Genomic DNA, 23,244 nt, shown 5'->3' on the forward strand with positions numbered 1-23,244 from the left:
CTTCTACCTACTAGTCTGCATACTTTTCAAGGTTGTTCCAGTGCATTATGTTTGAGATGTCTACTTTGAAAGATAATTCTGAGATCTGTATTAATTCAGTTCTCAATCTAAATACTGCTTATTAAACAAAGAATAGTGGTAAAACATGTCTTTGTATGCTACAGTGATGAAAATTGAGAATCTTTAAATTTTAAAAATAAATTATCCCCTCTATTTCTGATGTTCAGGATGTGTGTGATGGTACATCTATCACCAAAGTAGCACCAAGTACATGCGAGAAATAGATTGAGAATACTTTATCTGAAATGCTTGGGACCAGAAGTGTTTTGGAGTTGGGAATTTGGGGGGGGGGGGATTTTGGAATCTTTTGGATTTTTGGAATGCAAGTAACATAATGCATAGTGTATCTGCAAGGCTGGAGAGAGATGCAAAGGCTGGCTAGAGACACAAGGATTTGTGAAATGGCAGGAATCCAAGTTCTTGGCATGAATCTACTCCTCCTGTCATTACACAGATCCTTACATCTCTCTTCAGCCATGACTCTTGCCAGTCTTTCATCTCTTGCCAGTCTTGCAAATACAGTATGTACTATGCCACTTGTATTCCAAAATCCAAAATATTCCAAAATGGAAGCTTCAAAATGTCATGTTGACACTCAAAAAGATTCTGATTTTGAAGCATTTTGGATTTTTGGATAAGAGACACTCAACTTGAATCAGCAAGTTTGGGGAAACCCTAAGATTTGCAGATGTACAAAACAGCTTTAGAGGAAGCACCCGCCGGTGTGGAACTTGAAACAGCCCAGTGAAAACTGACTGTACTCAGTGGCCAACTGTGTGTGTGTTTGTGTAAAATGGGTATTCTAGCTTATTATTCACATGCAGCACACTGATGAAGGCTTCCCATTTACCCTCGTTTAGTTTCTAATGTCAAAGGAAGCAGCTAAAATAACCAGCAGTTGAAAAGGAAGCAAAAAAAATCCAGTTACATGTAATCCTGAACTCCAAACTAGAGTCTGAGTAAGGCTTTATAGTTGTTTTCTGTTCTTGGCTTGTTAAAGGAGAGAAAAAACATGATTTAGTTGTGGACATAATGAATAGTTTTTCTTCCAGTTAATTTAGCTCCTACCTATTGATAGGTGAACCAATTATGAGTGATCAATAAACATTTGCAAGTATGTTGCTTTTGGTAAGGCAGATTTTTTAGCAGTTTAATTAGAACTGGAAAGTGGTTAATAGAAGGCAAACTGTTTGACAACATTTGATTGCCCTCAAATATTCCACAAAGATAAGAATCTTCTTCTGTGGTTGGTGAACGTCCCTTTTAAAACTCCATCTTGGCCTGATAATAAAGGTAGGAGAGAGGGTTCCTTGCTGTCCATCCCTATAGATGGACAGTAGCATGCATTTCTTGGTCTGTGCTTATAACTGCAGCCACACTTAAAAACAGACTACATGTGCATATCCTTGTGATACTTGGAAAAAACCCTACCTGTCAGATAACAGATAAAAATGATTCCCAAACTGTGTTAGGAATGGTGGGGGTGGAGTAGGGTGTTGCTTGTCATGGATGGCTGTAGTCACATTAACTTACTGTAGTGCTGACCATAGTACTAAATACTGGTTATACCTTTTCCCAACTATCTCCTTGAAATTATACAAAACACAAAAACAATTATACCCCAGAGCAATGGTCTTCAAACATTTTCAGGCTACTACCCCCTTTCCTCTTGGATGACAACCCTAGTGCCCTGACAACATCTATTTCTTCATATATTAGGTCTAATATTTGTACTGCAGCCACCAAGCAGCTTGCAGCATAGGCTGGCACATATGAGAGGCTTCTTTGTCACTTTTTGACCACCTGTTCAGTTGCTGCTTCCAAGGTGACTGGTTGCAAAGGGAGACACTTCTCCCCAGTGAGGAAGGACTCTCAATCCTTCTTCACTGGGGCAGAGGGACATAACTGGCTTCACAATGTTCCCCCCAGACATCAAAGACTTTCAGTCCAAGAGAAGCAAAGAACTGACTCCAGATACACCTTTCCATCCTTTCCCAGAGCCGTGCTTTCCCCCCATAGCTTCACCTTGCCCCCCTCCAAACATTGTTTCTTCTGCTACCTCTTTTCTCAACCTGTCCAACAAATGTAAGCAGGAGCATTAATGTAAATCCAACCAGCCAGTCAAGTCCCAGCAAAGTTCACAAAGCTTAAGCAGGGTCCTAAATGTTAAAATTCCTTTTGCTGCCATTTCTTCCTGCCTCCACATGCTCTAACACTTCCTACCCATCATGATCCAAAAAGCTGCTGGCTCTCTTTGCCTTTCCTACACACTTTTATTTTGACAGAATCCCCCCTGCTGCCCCCTTTTCTTTCACTGCCCCCATTGTCCTTTTTAACCTCACCATCCATCTGGAACTTTCTACTGCTTCTGGAGGATGGTGTACCACTGACTTTGGGAAGCACTGCCCCAGATCATGGCCACACAGGAAAAATGAACATGAATACTGAAGAAAATGACAATTCTACAATCTGCCCTCCAGCTCTCTGAAAAACCATTATCTGGGCATAGTCACTGCCTCCATGCTTTAGCAAAAAGAAGTATTCTGCATTTGATTTCAAAAAGAGAATTGGCTATGCGATTCTGGAATTGGCACAGGACAGAGTAATGCTAAATCCTAGCTCTCTTTTCATAGCAATATTACAGCCACGTGGTTTGTCTTTGATAGTCGGAGAAATTGTAATCTCCATGGCATGGGTTTAAAAAAACTGTACTGACCTTCAGAAAGAGATCTTTCAGTAGATGAGATTCTTAAGGTGATGATGTAATTTGTGACTGAAAAACAAAGCATAACACAATAAGTCATGTGTCTTAATATGTGTCCCTGTTCCATTTAAAAGAAATGTTACAAGATACATTTTGAAGGGCATATGCACCAGAATACTGTATTTAGGAAGTGGCTGAAGTTGAGTGAAAAAGCAACTGCTTTATATGGAGATGACCTAAACATCAGTCCTTGGCATACTCAGGCAGGGCTACGAAAAGGCTGTGGAGAGCAACTGCCAGTCTATAGTCCTGAGGCACAATAATGAGCTGAGTGGATTGGTGAGCTGACCAGCTGTGTACAGTAAGTTCTGCTATAAAGTGTGTTTTTATAATTGCCAATAACACAATTAATTGAGGAATACTAGTCACAGAACCAATGCTGGCTAGTTTAAACCAGATTGTTTTAAATCATGGTTTAAACTAATTGACTTAAAAAAAAAAACACTCCATTTTTTGAATTGAATGTTTCATTTAAAAAAACTGACTATTCTTTTGTTCTTGTTGTGTGCCTTCAAGTCTTTTTCCCCCCCTGGCTATTATTTTTCAACCTTACTAGACAGCAATGACTATTTGAATTTAAACGTGTTAACTTTAATAGTTTATTGGCAGTTGTTCATTGTTATATCAGTATCCAGTGTCACTTGCCTCCTTTTAATCACTTTATTATATAGTGAACGAAATGCCATTCAGAAACAAATCCTACAGTTAATATATGTTCAGCCAAAACAACTTCCTTTAAAAGAGCACTTTTTAAACAATTATTTAAGCTAGTCTCCATAACATCTGAACTGCATTTTTCTACTTAATTTCCTGATTTAGTCCTATATTAGTGTAGTACTGCACATTAATGCAAAAAAACTGGTTTAAACCAAATAACATGGGGTTTGGTGTGTTTTTTTGTTTAAAAAAAACTAGTTTTTTTCCAGTGTTGCACAGAACATGAACTATTAATTTCTTACAATACTCTTCCCATCTTGAGCATTCAAAACTGACAGATTGGCACCTCCCTGTATCTCAGCTTTTAAGTGGCAGCCCTGCCTCCTCCTTCTTCGTTGTTCAGTTCATTAGCTGTGTGGGTTTGAGGAAGTGTTCATCATTGCTTCGTAACTTTTGCTGTGTGGGATGATAAGATGAGCAGAGAAAGACTTGAGGACCAAAAGCCAGCCTACTTCTCACCTCTCAACTGCCACAATGCAAAAAGGAAGAACCTCAGCAGTTCATTTCTCATAGTTTTGCACCAGCTGCACCAAACCTAGGATCCAGTTCTTCCACAAGGCAATTTTCTGGGTCCGGTGAATGCTTGTTGCCTCTCTGCGCATTCCTCTGCCTCCTCTCTTTCTGTTTTGCCCCATCATCTCCCATCACAATTTTTGCTTTTCTTCACCCCCCACACACCAACCACCATCACTACATGCATTTTGTTGAGACCAAACCTGCTGAAAACGTACTTCCTGGGAATTCTGCTTCATTCCATGCCCTCTTCTTTTCTCTCGTACTCTTTTCTCCCACCAATGCACCCCAGCCAAACTCCAATTCCTGCAATTTTGGGAGGTGTAGCATTGCTGCTGAGAGCCAGCATGACATAGGAGCCCGGGGGGGGGGGGGCAGTGGTTAAATGTAGGTACTGCAGCCACAACTTTGTGAGTTCAGTTCCAGAGGACTCCGGGTTGACTCAGTCTTCCATCTTTTCATAGGTCTGTGAAATGAGCACCCAGTTTGTTGTGCGCAATTGGCTTACAGATTATAAACCGCTTAGAGAATGCTGAGTTCACTATGAAGGGGTATAGAAATGTAAATGCTATTGCTATAGTGATTTGAGTGTTTGATTGCCAGCTCAGCCATGAAACCAACTGGGTGATCTCAGGCAAGTCATAGGTGGGATACAGACCGTCCAAAAAGGACGATCTCCCGGCGCCTTGCTTTGCTATGCGAGGGAGCCGCAGCGGACAAACCACACGGCTCCCTCATGGAGCAAAAAGAACCCACAAAAAGTAGGTTCTTTCTGCGGCACCCAATGGCGCCATGACGTGACGGTCGCTAAGCGTTCATCACGTCAAAATGGCACCCATGTGAACAGGGCGCCACCATTTTGACGCCCTTGTCACGTGCGAGGGGTGAGTCGTGTCTGGAAGCGCCCCCCCCTCGCACGTAATGGTGGCTCCCCATAGGGCCTGTGTAAAGCGCCATAGTCTCTCAGCCTCAGGGGAAGGCAACGGCAAACTTCCGCTGACCAAATCTGCCAAGAAAACCGCCTTAGAGTTGCCATAAGTCCGAAATTACTTGAAGGCACACAAAAACAACAATGGTTTGCTGCTGCTGCTCCTAAAAGCCTAGGCCTAGCAAGTATTTTGTGTCAGCGCAGCAGTGGTGTTGGTAAAAGAAAATGATTGAAGGCAGAAAAACACCCAAGACCCAGCTGATTTTATTTTCAGAAGATTAAGATTTGTGGCAGGTTAAATAAATAGCTTAAATAATAAGTAATATATTTTGAGATCTGCACCTAACCATATTTCTCCCATAAATCCTGTAATTTTTAGAGTGTGGATTACTATAGCATGGACCTTTTTTAATGATCACAACAATCACATTATAGTATAACTTACTATATATTCATATGTCCCACCTGAGAGGCTCAAAGGCCTTGTGCATTAGTAGTCTAAAGCTATGTAAGATACTAGAACTCTATATTAGAAATAAAGTTTTGAATCAAATCTGAAATCCTCAGCTTCAGATGTGGATGTTTTTCTTTTTTTATGTTTGCTTGGACTGAAATTCCTGCTACTGAAACATTAGAGATGTGAGGTTTAGCAAAACTGTAATCCTTCTTGAATTATGGTTACATGATGTGACAAATCTTGAACATTATATGTACCCACACATGCCTGTTTTTCTTCAAGCATATTGACAACTAACATAAAATAGAGAATCTATTTTTAATAGATTACAAAATGGAGAAAAGCTTCTATGGGTTTCTAAGCACATGGGAAGCAAGTAAAAGTACTGTCTGCTAGTGATTTCTATTATACATACCCTTTATGAACATAATAGTGCTTCCTTTTCTCCCACACTCCTGTAAGATATTCATAAAACCAGCAGCAGTACACATAACCTCCTCAAACACACACTCTCTATTCTTCCAGTACCCTCTTCTTCTCTTACACAAAATGTATCTCCAACCTGCCTTTTAAACCAAACAGAGGCATCTTATTGCTTTACATAGCCAGTTTCCAAGCTCACATTGGAGTAGCCATTTTTAAATGTCCCCCAGGGCAGAAATAAGAATGTCCCATAAGAAGTCATGGAGAATTTTAATACGGCTATAATTGTTCACCAGAAGAGAGCAGCAGTGCAGGAGATTTTGTTCTTTTACTCTCAGGTCTTATTTTGTGTATGAAATGTGAGTTTATTTATAGTGTTTTAATTTAAAAAAAATACTGTAGTTCTGCCAATATAAACTCCAGTGCAGATACAATCCACTTTCTCCCATATTGCAGGTTGGGATGGAACTGTGGTCCTGTAGTGCATTTTTTTGTTGTTGCTAACATTGAAAGTTGGAAGTGGTGCTGGGGCTAGTGTGGATTTTTATTCAAACATTCCCCTTGCAAAGACCCTTCAGGTCACCCAGTCTCTCACACTTATTCCCACAGCGTCCCTCCGAGCTAAGATATACACAAATAATTTATAATCAGTATTCAGTAACAAAATCAGCCTGAAGTTGCTTCAGTGATATATGGGAATTACGACTGATGAATAACATTAGTACAAAAAACATTACTAAGGATTCTGTATGGTGTGGTATGGGAGGAGGTCAGTGGGGGGGGGGGGTGACACCATAAATACTGCACAGGGTGAGGCCAATCTTAGGTGATGCCATTGGTCTAGTGATCTCCACTTTGTGGGGGACTGGTTTAGAGAACAGCCAGAAGAATCAAATCGGCTCCTGTGTGCTGACTATGTGTTGCTGGTTGCTTGCCCTTAAGTGATATGTTTAAATGGAGAATTTAAAAAATAGTCTGCATAGAGAAATGATGGATTTTCACAAAAGGAAAAGCAAAATTCCTTCAGTTTCCTCAATTATTAGGATGTATTTAAAGAAGCAAAGGAAGTAGGCATTGCAATAAAACAAACATTAATAAGAAACAGAAATTTAAGCAAGAAGAGAAATTCTTTAAACTGCATTATCTTATTAATATTGTAACGCACAGTCAGTCCTCCATATCCACAGATTTTGCATCCATAGATTCAGTCATCCATGGCTTGAAAACATTCTCCCTCCAGAAAATAAAAATAACAAAATAAAATCAGAAATCAAAAAAGCAAGCCTTGATTTTGCCATTTTATATAAGGAACAGCATTTTACTATGCTCTTGTGTATAACTGGGACTTTATATACCAAAGGATTTTGGTATCCATGGAAATATATCATGGAATTTGGTATCCATGGGGAGTCCTGGAACCATACCCCAGTTGATATAAAGGACCCACTGTATTTCTCAGAAATCTGGTCAGAGAATAAGTCAGCAGATAGCTGGTCCATATGCCACTTTAGACTGTATGATCTCCTAGATTTTTGCTGATATTTAGAATACCCAGGTTTTAAAATGCAGAGATGTAATTTGCCCTGTATGGTTTAACTATATAAACTCTCAATTTGGGGCAGATTCAGGTGAGAAAAGACAGTCATTGGTTTCATCCTTTGGTTTTTAATATTCAAAGCCAGCATCTTAGACTCAAACCAGAAAAACAATGAAAATCAGTGACAGTTTTAACAGCCTACATCTTTTGAATGATGTACTCCAGTCAGCAGCCTGGTATCTGTGATCGAAATCCAGTTGTTAGTCTGGACTAGAGTAGACCCATTAAATCTGTGAGATTCAATGTGTTGATTTAATGGGCCTTCTCTAATCTAATAATTTTATTAAAGCCTCTCTTCTGAACCATTTGAAGCTTTTAAACTGACCTCTAGGGTACGTTCATATATGAGTTAACAACAATCATAAATGGGCTTGTGATTTTGTGTATGAGTTAGGAGAAGGGAAAGGAAGAGAAGATGGAAAGGAGTCCATTAAGAACATGAAGTACAGTCAGCTCCTTCAGATTTGCAGTGTTGACTTTTGTGGATCTGAATATTCACAGATTTAATTGCTATATTCTGGCCAGTAATCTCTAGGTCCTCCATTAGGGTGCAACTAGAAATTGACCATAGAGTTACACTGGAGGACCTAGAGATTTCTATAAAGGTGTTCTCTCAGGTAAAAATAAAACAGTCTTGTTTTTAATGTGTGGTTTTTCCACTTTCACAGGGGTCCTGTGCCCATAACCCCAATGAATGTGGAGGAGCCACTGAACACAACTGATATTAATTATCAGTACTCTAATTTTCAGATTGAAGAGAACATTCTTTGTTCCTAAGAGCCACTGAGACTATGGACCAGAACATATGGCCCAGAAAGAGCATCCAGAGGCTGCTCCAGCCACAGCTGCACTCGGACTGTGGCGACCACATGGCCCGCTTCCAAAGCGGACCATTAGGGCAGTCCCAAATGGCACTGCTAAGAGTTGGATTTAATCTGCTCCACTTTGGGGGCATGCATTGTTTGAACACCCCCACCCCCCCCACCCCCCAACAGCCATAAGCTGCCTTATTTGACTCATGTGTTTTGGGGCTAATATTCTGTCTTTACTCTCCCATTTCATTGTTATTGTCATGTGTCTTCAAGTTGACCTCAACGTATAATGATTCTATTTTAGGGTTTCCTTGGCAACATTTATTCAATGGAAGTTTGCCATTGCCTTTCTCTTAGGATACTACTGTAAATAATATGAAAAAGCCACTGAGTTGTCTAGCAGAACCACACTTCAGTTCTTCGTGTAGGTTGTCCACCAAGGTGACAAGGGCAAGCTCCCTTCCATAATAAGGCCTGAAGCCAGATTGAAATGGAAAGTTGGCTTTCTGCCATGGCAAAAATCCATCCAAAGAATGTGACTTTCAAATTAATTTGAACAGTGCTGTTGCTTGCCACCTAAAATAATAATTTGAATTTAAAATTGTGTTTAAAAATGTATAGATGCCTTTTATTGCACCAACTAATACTCAAAAAGCTAGAAGTACTGTATACTATGAGCAATAAATTATCTCTACCACTAGTTTTTTGTATAATCTCTCTCTATGTTCTCTTCCTGTTTCTTCTATAAGACTAAAATTTATTCAGAATTTGATAATCAATCACAGATAGAGATAGGTGTATGGGATTATAACACACTACACATTAGTTCTAGTCTAATAATTATAATAGTTATGCATTACGTAATAGTAAGAGGAATGATTGTAACTTTTTTGGGGGGGAAGTTTGCTGTGTTCTGACAAATTTGAGAACTGTTTCTAATTTTTATATTAGGGCATAAATATATGTGATTTGATATCAGTGAAATGAGATAATATGTAATGACAGGCATTCCTTGGTAATAGCTCATGGTACAGTTGTTATGATGTGGATTAGATTTACATAGTGTAGTTAAAGCAAATTTTACCATTCTTAATGCTAGAATTTAAGGCCATCCTATGAAGCTAAACTATAGGAGATAAAAGGAAATACAGCTTCCCGTTCTCAGTTAATCTAAAAGAGATTGTACAGATTCAGAGATAAGGCGATCAATGATGACTAGTTATGATGGCTATGTATTATCTCCACCTTCACAGTCAGTACACCTCTATGTCTCAGTTGCTAAGGAACACAGATGGAAAGGTGCTCTTGTCCTCATCTCCTACTTCTGGGTTTCTTATAAGTTTGTGGTTGGCCCCTGTGAGAACAGAAAGCTGGACTAGGCAGACGTTTGATCTGATCTGCTTCAGTTTGTCGTACATTTTCAATTCATCAGTTTTATGTGAAAACTACTTTAACTGACTTAAACCTTACAGCAATGCTGCTAAATACAAATTCATTTGTGGGCAGTTTATGTTTTTTCAAAATGCTGTTCTTTTCTGCACAGCAGAAGTACATAGGCTAGGGCTGGAAAATATTTCAGAATTCTAGGTCCCAACATAATAATGGCCTTTTGTGGGATGGAAAAAGAGATCCAGTCTTACGACTGTAAGAGCTCTGCTGGATCCAACAGCTAACTAGCTAGATAGGTTCAAGAACCCTGTGAGCAGGACATGGAGATAGAATTCTCATCTGTGCATTTGGCTTGGTTTGTCTTAAGGCCATTTCACACTATACATTTATAGCGCTAGTATTCTGCTTTAAAAACCATAGCTTGTCCTGTGGAATCCTGGGGTTTGTAGTTTGGTAGACACTAGAGTCCTCTGGCTGAGAATTTTAAATGCTCCTCCCAAGTCCCAGGATTCTGTAGGATGGAACCATGGCAGTTAAAGTGGAATTATAGTGCTATAACTATGTAATGTGAATGGGCCCTCAGTGATGTAGGGATCACTTTGTATTTTATACATGCGGCCCTAGGTATTTGCTGGGGTTTGGTATCAGGATCTCTCCCCCCCCCCCCCCCCCATGGACACCAAAATCTGTGGATGCTCAAGTCCCATTAAATAAAATGGAAAAATAAAGATTTGCTTTTTTGAATTCATATATTTAAAAAAAATACTTTCAAGCTGTGGATGCTTGAATCCGTGGATATGGAGGGCTGGCTGTATTTCTGGGCTCCAGGTGCCAGGATTCTTGTACCCCATTGTAAAAAATATATATATAGGGAAAGTCAAGGTTAGTTCACTGTAGCTTCAAAACTGTGAAAGATTCTCCCTCTTTAGGCTTGCCTAGAATCTTCAGGGGAAGGTCTTGTCTCAGTCCTACTATTGGGGATGATACAGGAGAAGGCCTTCTCCCAGGGTGTGGAACTCCATTCCTTGGAAGGCTAGGCAAGCCCTATCTCTCCTTCTGCCAGCAGGAAAAGACCTTTTTATTTAGGCAGCCTTTTGGCCATTAATGGGTTGCTGCAGAAGAGTTTTTAATGCGACAGCTGTGCTGTACTCTTTTGCCTCCCCCCCCCCCCCACATCTGTTATGCTTTAAATGCTTTAAAATTGTTTTTCATTTAGTGCTGTTTTCGAATACAGTCTGCCTTCCATATCCATGGATTCTGCATTCATGCATTCAAGCATCCCGAGCCTGAAAACATATATATTTTAAATTCCAAAAATTATACCTTGATTTTGCCATTTCATATAAGGGGCACCATTGTACAGTGCCATTGTATATATTGGGACTTGAGCTTCCATGTATTTTGGCATCCATGGGGTGTTCGGGAACCAAATCCCTGGAAGAAACCAAGGCCCCAATGTAGTTTATTTAACAGGGCTCAATTTTTTTAATTATTATTTTTCTTTTAGATGTATTATGTTTTAATATATGCTGTAAACCTCCTTGGATCGTGTTTTGGGAGGAAGGCAGTAGTAAATAAATAAAAATAATGGAGATCTTAGAGTGAATCTGCTATTAGGGAAAATGTTTGAACCATATTTATGCGAGACTTTTGGCAAAATGAGTTGCATGTTACAGCCCTTCATAAACAGGTTGTGCTGTGTAGTTTTTAAGGCCACATATAAATACAAATTGAGATGCTAGTTACCTCAACATAGCTGGAGTTTAATTCCATTACAATACATTGGCTTTTGCTAGTTTTTAACCCGCAGTTTCCTCACCTTAGGGAATTGTGCAGTGCACTTGAATTCCATAGGTACTAATAATTGGTCTAATGGAGATTGGGCTCCTGAGGCTTTGCCAAAACTTCCATTAAATTGAGAGCTCTTGATGTTCTGATGAGTCAGGTGGTTTGTATGCATAATTTCTTGATGGCTACTTCTTTCCATCACTTCAAAAACAGCAACACCAAAGTCATCTCTTGCCTCCTGTACTATTCTGTTTTCATACTAATTTGCTCACGTACAGTCTTGTGTTCTGATTTTGATTTAGAGAGATTTCTCTTGGATCCTGTTTTTTTAAATCATTTTATTTTTTTATTTCTTTTACTGCTCTCCAGATTTCCTTCTTTAGACTTTACTTTGTGAAGTAAACAATTAAGAGCTATTTAATCTGGGACTGGTGTGATTAAGGGTGTGGATCTTCTGGCACATGAGCCTGGTCTGCTGACCGACCAGTGATCTTTTCCCTCAGTGTTCTTTGACCTTTACAACCTGTAAGTCAGCTTCACATTTACAACTGGATGGGCCGAAAACTATAACATGAGACATGTGAATCCAGAGCACCCTCCTGACATTCGATCAAGTGTTTTTTTTAAGATTATTACTTTAAAAATCTGACCAAGTGAGCTTTGGGTGACAAAAGCTGATGCCACAACAGTGTATGCAAGTCTTCAAGGTTCTTTTTTCTTTCTGGTTTAAGAATCCTTACCTAAAGGTTCTGTTTTGAGGCAGGCATGGTGGTTTCTCCTCTGCTCTTTCTTCAGTCCAGCTCTTCAATATTTTTTTTACTGAATCTCAGAAAACAGCTCATAGTTGGGTGATGGGATGGATTGTGACATCAAGAATAAACTGCCAATCAACAGGGTACTCCCTCCCACCTTTTGGCTAGGTTTCCATCCTGTGAAGTTATTGGTTGAAATGCTTTTGGGTACTCTATTTAAGGCAACAGTTTCTGAAAATCTGTCTTCTGTGACCTTGATGAAAACTTTGTTTCTGTGACTCCGCCACCTTAGTAACTTTCCTTTCTGTTGTCCTAAGGTGGCATGCCTATGATATATATTTGTCTTATGTTTAACTTACCCAACCAACACTTTCTGTGTAGTTCTGATCTGGATCTTAAGTGCATAAAGAGAAGAAACTAGCATTCATTTCAGTAGGCTATAGTCTAGTATGGTGACTGATATATCGGGTTCATTTTTGTCATTTTCCAACATGCTTTCCATGCTGCTTTAGGTGATTTCACATTCTTCTAAGTTTCTTTTATTCCTTTCTTTTGTTGTTTCTTATTTTTATGTTCATGTTGTTTCAGTTTTTCCTATTCAAAGCAGTAAGCAACTTCACTCTCTCTTTCTTGCATCTGAGAGCTTACATTACATAGCCATCTTGGATCCCAGGAGAAAAATGGGATATAAATCAAATAAATAAATAAATGTATTTGAGCCAATCCCAGTCTTCACAGAAATAGTCGCTTGTTGTATTATGTTAAGTAGTCAGCTGCTGTGAGAACTTTAGATCGTATGCTTAACAGTATGGATGTATTTTCTCCTAAGGCTACATTTAAACCACTGTGTATTTGTTGACTTGTTTGCAAAAGAACAATCTGTAACATGCATGCACACTATTATAGAAATAATGCATACCTACATATAATGCACCTCTGTGACCCTCCAGAAACTGAAGATGACTCTCTAAGACCATGGCTCCCAAACTGCCCCTTATGAGATTTTGGGCTTCAGCTCCCAGAAGTCTCAGCCATGCTGGCCAATAGTCTGGGATCCTGGGAGCTAAAGTCCAAAGTCCCTTCGGACCACTGCTTTCAGAGTTGTAATGATGACCTTCTGGGGCTTGAGAATTTGAACTGGCATATAAGATTTGTCATACTAGTGTGGCAGAAGGTTGTTTAGTGCTGTTTAAGCTGCCCAGCACTGGGAAAACAGCATGATTTGGCATACTTATCCAATCGCTTCAAGCATCTGTTCCTGAAATGAGTAATCTCATATGCCCTCTCATTTAGTAAACATCTCAGAAGCAACTGTCTGAGTCTGACAAGCTGAAAATCTATCTCACAAGGAGTCATATCCTATGCATGTTCTCTTGGATTAGTCCTACTGAGTGTGCTTCAGACTGCCAGACCTTAAACTTAGTAGTGACTAGTGAGAATTTATTAGGCTTCATCTACTCCAGTTGTTCTCAAACTCTTGTTGTCCAGATGTTTTGAACTTCAGCTCTCAGAATTCCTGACTGTCAGCCAAAGTGGCTGTCCCTTTTGGGAAATGAAGTCCAAAACTCCTGGGGAACAAAGTTTGGGAATCACTGACTACTCTATTATTTATTTCAAGCACTGATTCAGTACTTTCATTGTCTCACCTTAATTTCATGAAAAGGAGAAACCTAGATGTGATCAGCATACAAATGGCACTTTATCCAAATCTTGTGGAAGGGCCTCTTTCAGCATGAGAGAGAAAACAAAACATGGCCTATAAGACAGCATGGCAGAAATGCAACTGGTCACTAGTCCCCCAGAACCACCTTGTGGAACCAGCTCTCTAGGTGAAAGTAAGATCATTGACTCCATTCTGTCCAGAAGGTTGCCACAACAACCCTGCAAGCTGCTGACGGGTCCAGGAAGATTAGCAGAGTTTCATTTGCCATTCTCCTCTTTGCTTAGGTTTTTCATGTGACCAAGATGATCTCTATACCTCAAAACCAGACTGAAATTGGTTCAGATAAACTGTACCTGAAACTATGTAGCCACATTTGCTCAAGTATCTTGCCCAAAAAGAGTATATTGATATTTGAGCATTAATGTTGCTAGTAGGTTGGACTGGTTTTCTTTGGGAACAATTTTCATGACTGCCTCATTCAAGATGACTCAGGTAACTTCTTCTCTCAAACAGTCATTAATCACTTCCTGGATGCAGCCAGCCTATCCCCTTCTGCTTGCATTTATTTACCATCAAGGTCAAGGATCAAGCTGACAAGGGTTGGTAGGATGCTCCTCTCCAAGAACCTGGCCCAGATACTATTTGCTTCAAACCTGACTCTCTGAGGATGATACTTCCTTGTACTTGGGGTTTTGTTTTTGATTTTTTAAGAAAGCAAATGGTCTATGCGTTTAATACATAGATCATAAGTGGGGAACCTGGCTGGAAATTGGATAGGATGAACAACAACAAATCTTATCACCTCTCACCATTGGCCAAGGCTGTCTTGGGCTGATGTGAGCTGGAATCCAGTAATATCTGTAATGCCACAGGTATCTCAGCTCTGATTTAAACTTCCATTAAAATTGCTGCATGGTGATGTTTTCACTTTGTTGGCAGATTTGAGTCCTAGTTTAAGTAAACAAGTGAAGTTATCCTATCTCTTGAAGAACTTTTAGGACCAAAGTAGTAAAGATCAAAGCTGTTAGCATTATCACGATGACTGAAATAGTAGTAATATCTTATCAGCAGCTAAACTCCTTTTTGACTTAGGAGCCACAGGTCCTGTAAGGGTTTCATCTGAGTAATTTATTCTGAACGTGAATCCCACACCTCCCTCAGGTGCATATTTTAAATTTTAATCTTTAACAAACTTGACCACAGAATACAAAGAGAACAATGCAGTTCTTTCCATTTTTACTCACCAACAGAATCCTTTGAATTCAGCAGGGCTTACTGTTAATTAAACATATAAAAGGTGGCAGCCTAAATGAGTTGTGTACATGTTGGCCATCTGGCTGGGATGCTTTGACTGAGATTTCCTGCATGGCAGGAGGTTGGACTGGATGGCCCTTGTGGTCTCTTCCAATTCTACAGTTCTATGATTCTATGTAGACATGTGCATTTAAAAGCTGAAATTGGCCATTGTTTCTGGCTTTTGCACAGGTAATACATGTTCATTTGCTATCACATACTATGTGAAGTGGCCCTTGGAGCTGCATGCTGCTGTAGAAGACCTAGTAGGGCCTCAGAAGATCCTATCTGTGATATGGAAAAGAGCATAGATGCATTAATACCTTTCAGGAGTGAGTTCTGTGTGAAAAATAGATTCAGCAAGGAATCTCTAGTTTAGATTAGTTCCTGGAACTGCTTCCTTAGACTGTCATTTGAGGCTAGGTTGTGTTCTTCAGAAAGTTCTTCATACATACAGAATGAGAAATCCTGAGTTCTAAGGCAGTCCAACATGATACTTTCCAAATATACTCAATAGAATACTCTTTAGCCTCAGCCAATGCAACAGATTGATTGTGCTAATTTGGGATGATGGTGTTACAGTCCAAGGTATCTGGATAGCACTAAGTTGGGGAAAGGGTTACCACTTTTTTAGTTTAAAATGTGTCTATTTTTATAACTGAGATGAGATTAACCTTTATTTACCCTGGTTTGTTTGTTCTGTTTTGCTATAATTTATCTTCCAAGAACATTACAGAACTGGTTCAAAGAGTGACAGGAAATCTACTTACTAAGTAGTACACATCAGCAAGTCATGTAATTGGTTTGTAGCAAAGCTGCAAATTGATTGGAAGTTGTTCATTCGTTCCAGACTTGCTCAGCACTGAGAAGACAGTAATATTCGTTTATCTGATTGCTTTCTTTCCAGCAAGATTCCTCCTTTTGTGTTTTGATTTTGACAAGGGCTAGGCAACAGTACTTAGGAATATGGGTTGCCATAGACCTGTACACTAGTTTTATTGCTGAACCACAGGATTGGAGCTCTGTTTTTTCCTAATGGTACTTCACAGTGGTTCTGATGTTGCATTTCCTGCCTGTGATATAAATAATTTTTACTGTTTTTAGAACAGAGCTGTTTTGTAAGGTTCATTGCATTAGATCAATGGGTTTCAAAATGTGAAGCATGGACAGTTGCCAAGGAAGGCATGAAAGTCTGTGCCTGTCTCTTGGGAGCAGTCCACACCCTCATCTCTCCTAGTTGTGGGCACAGTGCTGTACGAATTGTGCCATGACAGTTGCATTGTTCTTCTGCTGCCCCCAGACCTATGTGGTATCAGTGGGTCAAGACAGCTATCTATCCCAACTTCCACCACTTGTGAACTGTTTGACTTTTTAGGACGTGAGGATTTGCCTACATACACAGATACATTACAGCACAGGCTATGCCATGCCCCTTTACCTGCATTGCTTTTGACCCACTCTCCTTGGGCAAGAAGTTAAGCAGCCGTGTCACATTTGGAGAACCCTTGAAAAACAGCTTTCCAGCTAGAGCAATATTTTTGTGTTGGTTTTTGAAATCCTACACTTTAGAGTTGTTCAGTGCTCCTTGTTATAATTTGTGCCTGTTCGGTGCTTCCTGCCCTCCTGCTGTTTTAGGTTGTACACCCCCCCACCCCCATAAGGATAGGGAATAATGGACAGGATGGGAATTTAAAAGTGCAAGAACTGTTAAAGAGATCTCTGTCATGTGTTCAGTTCACCTTGACAGATGAAGTTTAGAAAATACACATTTGGAGAAATAATGGCCCGGTACAGACTGCTGCCATGTTCCAGCCTGGGGCCGATTTTAGGGCTTGGGAGAACGGAGTGTCTGCATGCTTCCTAGCCCTACCACGTGCTGCTGGCACCATCTAGGCTTGCCCCCATCCACACGGGGGCTGCCATGATGACATACGTGTGGCGCAGCATCCAAATAGTGCCGCATGCATGTCTTTGGTGCATGCGACAATGGCACCCCGCACGCACCCTAAAAAGAACCCGCCAGGAGTGGATTCTTTTTAGGCTTCCCAGAGGCTGTGCCGTTTGGTTGCTGCAGCCTCTGTCAGGGGCAGAAAGGGTCGGTGTCTTGTTGCCCCTTTCTCCCTGTCTGTCCAGCCCCAATGTGTAGGTACACTCTCCGATTTTGTATTAGCAGGGTAATGTTGTGTATTATATCTAAATATGTTGTTGTATTACTTAATACATGGAGTAATTGAGGTTGTGTTTCTTAATATTTGGAATAATTAATGCCATGGGTGGGAGGGGGGGAGAGAGAGAGAGAGAGAGAGAAGATTGAGGAAGCAGTAGGCAAACACCTCATGGTCTACCTGGATCCAGAGTCAGTTGGGAGCCCTTTCAAGTTAGCAGCTGCCACTGCCATGTCCACCAGAGGCGGGGAAAGTAGTAGTCCTCCCACTGTGCTGAAATCCAGAATTGAAGCATCTTGACTCCACTTTAACTGCCATGACACTGCCCTACAGATTCCTGGGATTTGTAGTTTGGTATGGTATTTAGCCTGGTCTGTTAGAGTGCTCTGGTGCCTCACCAAACTACAAATCCAAGGAATCTGTAGGTTAGAGTCATGGCAGTTAACGTGGTGTCAGACTACTTTAATTCTTCAGTGTGGATACATCTTAAGTCTACTTCCTCAGATGGATGGTGTGACAAAGTCTACAAAAGCTTGTACAACAAAATTTCTTTTGCCCAGTTAGTCTCAAAGGTACTACAGGACCCCTTTGCATACTGATATTCCAGGCTAGCACTGCTATGTCTTTGAATTCTATTGAATATATTATATATGCTAGTCTAGAAATTTAGGTGAAAATTTTGACCCCAAAAACCTGAGTCGATTTATCCATGGGTCAGTGTATGTATTGTACTTTGACTCTTATTTTAATAAATCGATCCATCTGCTATGATTTCTGTGGGCTGCTACCCTGTTATGACTCTTTGCCCACAGAAGTCATGATTGAAAGTCTTCTGGATCCCCCTTCCACTCCTGTTGAGCTGGATAGGACCCCTTGAGACCACCCTTTTCCCTTAGCTGCCACCACTTGATGATTTACCTGATCCTCCCTTAGCAACACACCAGGACTTTACTAAGTGATTCCACAAATACTTTCCCTTGCCAACTTAGGCAAGAACTAACTGAGCTAAAGGCATGTGAAAAATGCGTGTGAGAGAGGCAAGGTCCCTTAAAGAAAAGCTTTATTCTAACTAAGGAATTCTAGAGCAAAGGATATCATTACATGCAGAACCCCTTGTCCTACAGGCACAGATAATGTAAGTTACAGAATACAGTCATTTCAGCCAAGTCTGTAAAGTAACCAAATTTTTTAATGCCACTAGCTAGTACATGTTCCTAATCCTGTGTACAGCTCAGTTGAGATTTGTAGTCTTTGATGTTTCTAGGTAGCTGGGAGCCTGGACTCCATTGTCCAACTCTACTAGCTCCTGGTCATCTACCTCAGGGCAGACAGCTCTAAAGGCCGACCAAAAAAAAAACCACCTCAAACCGTGTGGTGTAAGGAGACTTTTTTTTTAAACAAACAAACAAACCTTTCCTTAGAAGTCTCTCAAAAATTCCCAGTTCTGCCAATCTAATTGGTCAATTGGCATCTCATCAGCTGTGATATAAACCCTCATTAAAATGCAACTCCTCCTCACATTTAACCCTTTATCTGGGAAAGTCCTCAGATAAATGGGGGACCTCATTTATCACACCATCCCCTGGTGAAAGGCAAGAGCGTAATCTGTTCTGGAAACTGACCCCCTTCTATTCTCTCATTCATCCAGCCACAAACAGTTATGCCTGCTGGAATTTTGTAAGTTCGTTGGCACCGTTTTACCCTGACATCCATGGATCATATCAAAATCCATAATTTTGGCCCCCCAAGCTGCCCTCCTGTCAGTGTTACAGTCAAGTATGTATGGTACTCACTGCACTTTGTAACCAAGTATCTAGTTCACATTAGGGTCACCATAAGTCAGAAATGACTTGAAAGTACAAAACAACAATAATTTAGTGCCTGAGATTGCCTCTTTCCCCCCTTGTCTCCCTCCTAATTCCTTTTCCTTTAATATCTCTTTCTCTGTCTTTGTAAGGCTGTGATCTTAGTGTCTAAGGTCCAAAACACACTGAAGAAATAATCAATTTTGAGAGTGCTTTAACTGCCCTGGCTCAGTGCTTAGGGGATACTGAGAATTTAGTTTATTGTGGCATGAGAGCTCTCTGACAGAAAAGGCTAAATGTCTCACAAAACTACAGTTCCTAGAATTCCCTAGCATTGAACCAGAACAGTTAAACGGCCTTAATCTGGATTATTTCTTCAGTTGTTTTGGACCTAAGTAACACTTCAGTCAATTTTTATCCCTGTAGTTGCTTAATATAAAAGGTCAACTATCATTTTTTAGATACAGTAGTTGACTTTCAGCTAAGAAGCTTCAGTGATTTCCACAGCGTAATAATATTCATGTAATTTCAGGTGATTTGAAGATACATATACCCACCATCCCTACCACATTCATTTGACTTGTGGACTTTGTACAATATCTTCAAAATTTAAAGTTAAGAACCAAAATATCCGCTGATTATATACAAACTGACTAAATTCTGTTGCTATGTATACTGCTCTTGCTTAACTTGTCCATGTGTTATTACAATGAATACATAGTCTTTGCCAAAATGATGAGTTTGCTAAAACAGAATATGCCAGAAGATAACGCAGTCTGTTTTGTTTGACTTGATTACTCAGAGAGAGATACTGTTACAGCTTTGGGTGTTCAATTGCCTGGATTACTGTGAGTAGACCAATTGCTGAACAGTTGGTGACAATAGATAAACAACTGTTGACCATGGGTGAATAGTTTTTTTTTTTTAAAATAAAAGACACTAATGTTTCCTGTTTATTGGAAATTTCCACACCCATTCACTTTTGGAAAATGCCTCATTTTGATGAGTGGTAGAGAAACAAATTTGGGTGCAATATAAAATAGGCAAGAACAGAAATGGTGAAGAACAGAGACAAGAAAGGAATGTACAGTAGTGGATTTTGTTTTAATATAGAGAGGTCAAGTGGACAAGAATCAATGTAATACAAAGCTACAGTCAGTCACATATGACCAATAATAGATTCTTTATAAATAGTAAGTCTTGTCAATTCATTGAAGGCCAAACTGAGTGAGGGGTAATGGATTACTGGAACAATTTTTGCAACAGTTTAATTGGGTGCTAAACAATCAGTGAACCACAGCCATCTGCACAGGTTTTCCTCTGACTGGCATGTGATTAAGTCATTACAACAGTAAACTGAGCAGGGATTCTACAATCCCCCAGACATTCTTATACAAACTGGCAAAGCTGCCCTATGTTTATTCACTGGGAGAAGTCACTGGGCAGTGGGCTATGGCATCTAACACAGAAAATGTCGATGGGTCTCTACACTGCTAGGTGACTTGCTTGGTCCCACACTTAAGATGAGCAGTGTTTCTGATTCTTTTTATGCTTTTTCAATTATTCATATAACTGTATATGCAGCACTTTGATGTCATCTTCTAAATGAAAAAATAGGTCATTATATTTAGTAAAAAGGTTCAGTTAAGCGTTGTATCTGGGACAGGCTCTTCTGCACACAAAACAGGCAAACCTCTGTCAGCACTTACTTACTTGGTTAAGGTGGTGCCTAGTTAGTAGAGCAGCTGGATGGCTTAAGGAACATGGGGCATATTAATCTCGGGTTTTCATTGGTCTTTAAAGTGATTTTAAATAATTTGCTCCTGGTATTCAGTTCTGGATGGCCTGCTCTTCAAGTGGCCACAGGATAGAATTACTTGGCTGGGCAGTTTCCTGCTACAGGTTGAAATACTTGGATGGTGTCCCTTCCAGTTTAAGTAGGTCTGGGACTGACATTTCAGAACTGCAGGAAGCAATTTGATTGGTCCTCTTACAAGATCTGATTAATAAGATTTCCTTTAGTTGATATTTCCTTTGAGGTGGTGTCTAGTTAGTAGAGCAGTTGCAGTATGACTCTGAGACCAGGGTTCAGTCCCCCGCTCACCCATGAAACTCACTGGGTGACCTTAGGCAAGTCACATGCTCTCAGCCTCAGGGAAAGGCAATGACAAGCCTCCTCTGAACAAATCTTTCCAGGAAAACCCAGTGATAGCTTTGCCTTAGTGTTGCTGTAAGTTGGAAATGACTTGAAGGCACACAACATCAACAACAAGCAAACCTACAAAGAATAGAATTTAAAAATACAACTCATTGGCCTTCTTTTCACCCCCAAATTTGTAGTTATCTCTTCTGTACATTACTTTTATAGTATTCAGTTTGCATATGTTGCTGAATGTTGAAATATATCCAGATCTTATTAATGAATAGTGGGCTATAACAGCCTTTGATCTACTGGGCTGAAGTGCACTGTGTGTCTTGAATCCTTTCAGGTGTCATATTATCATTGTATCATCTCGTTCTGGTTGTTGTTGTTGTTGTTGTTGTTGTTGTTGTGTGTCTTCAAGTAATTTCCAATTTATGGCAGCCCTATCATGGGGTTTTCTTGACAAATTTTGTTCAGAGCAGATTTGCCATTGTGGCTACTGTCCTTCGTGATATAATTTCTTGAGGAACTCTAAAGGTGGCAGCTAGTAGCTTGTTATCAGAATACTTTGATATATGGGAACTGTGGTAAAAGGATGTGAAAGCTACAATCTCATGTGCAAGTAGTATAGTTGAAGGTGGGTGGTATACATTTACCGTGCCTGAAGTAGATTTGAAATGGAATTGGAATTTGTAAGCACACAAACTCTGCCGTTCTTTTCCGAGAACGTTCTGTGTTGTGCAGATGTGGTTTCAACTGCTTTTCTTTTTCCTTCCAAAAGACCAATTTATTTTATTAGGTTTAGCTCTCAGGGAATAACAAAATGTAAAAGTAAGGTCAGTGTAGTACATACAAACTGGTTGAAATTCTTCTACCTGTTTGTCTGTGATTGAATCCCATTGAAATTAGTGGGGGATTACATTTGAGTAAGCTTGCATACACTGCAATGAACATGTTAACTCTTTATATAGCACCAGCTGATGGGAGATAATGGACTGAAGAATGGAAAGCTGTGGATATATTTTCATAGTCTCATAGCCATTAGTTACATTTCAATGATTATATCTCATCTTCATGAGACAAGCACCTATATAGCCCATTTGCCTCACCTTTTGCAGCATGAATAATCAAAGCAGTACGCCTCTAAGCATGGTTTCTGGTGGCACAGTGGTTAAATACCAATACACAGACATTCATAGCCATTCATAGTCACAAGGTTGTGAATTCAATCCCAGGCAGGGCTCCAGGGTCGACTCAACCCTACATCCTTCCATAAGTCACTAAAATGCGTACGTACCCTGCTTGTTGGAGGCAGTTAGCTTACACTTTGTAAATTACTTAAGGAGTGCTTAAGTGCATCGATAAGCAGTATAGAAATGTACTTGCTATTGCTATTGCTGAGAATTTACTTTTAATATCTAGGGCTTGTTCCAAACTTGGTAGCCATGGCTCCTTGGTTAACTAGTGGCTCCTTAGTTTATTGGTATTTTGCCTTAATGATCTGATATATTATTATCTTAAAACAGCTAGGGATTTTGTAGCCTTGTTTTATATTGTTGTGGGTGAATTATATATACATTTCCAATGTAGCTCATGATTTATAGCATGTGTGTTTAGAAATTAAAAAAGAACCCTTTTTCCTTAATTGGTAGTGTCCAGTGATTAATTTCCCTTAATTCTGTTTAAGCCTCTTCCTGTAACTTCACCTAAGAACATTTTCATAGTAAAAAAGCTGTCCAAGAGCCCAAAAGTAATCTTGTGGGGAAACTGGAAACCCTGAGTATGCTGAGTAATTTAATCATAATATTGACGTTTTATAAATGTGTCAAGAGGTGCCCAGTAATTTTATTACAGACTGAAAGTGGTTTTTGCATCAGTGATGCTGGAAATGGTTCCCCTTAATATGCAGCCTAGTTGGAGTATTCAAGGCATTTCTATTGTGAGATGCAGAAAGAGAAAGACAGAAAGAGGGAGA

General features: G+C 39.9%; 2 protein-coding genes across 4 annotated transcripts in view; one reads left to right on the top strand and one right to left on the bottom strand.

The window, feature by feature from the left end:
• Positions 1–13,195, bottom strand: part of LOC149313944 (glycerol-3-phosphate dehydrogenase 1-like protein) — a 65,491-nt gene extending 52,296 nt beyond the window's left edge. Inside the window, exons 1-2 of one of the 2 annotated variants that reach the window (XM_089520205.1) lie at positions 13,124–13,195; positions 2,777–2,833 (exon numbers count right to left, since the gene is read on the bottom strand). The gene's annotated coding sequence lies outside the window, so the exon portion shown is untranslated. Of the gene's footprint in view, positions 1–2,776; positions 2,834–12,188; positions 12,257–13,123 lie in introns of those variants that run through there. The other variant, XM_089520206.1, reaches the window with a different exon arrangement.
• Positions 1–23,244, top strand: part of LOC149313945 (oxysterol-binding protein-related protein 11-like) — a 67,830-nt gene that overhangs the window by 9,317 nt on the left and 35,269 nt on the right. The window lies entirely within an intron of this gene.

This window comes from Sceloporus occidentalis, unplaced genomic scaffold, assembly GCF_023333645.1.
Source record: "Sceloporus occidentalis isolate IW3139 unplaced genomic scaffold, rSceOcc1.0.p SCAF_4, whole genome shotgun sequence".
In the NCBI taxonomy this organism is placed as follows: domain Eukaryota; kingdom Metazoa; phylum Chordata; class Lepidosauria; order Squamata; family Phrynosomatidae; genus Sceloporus; species Sceloporus occidentalis.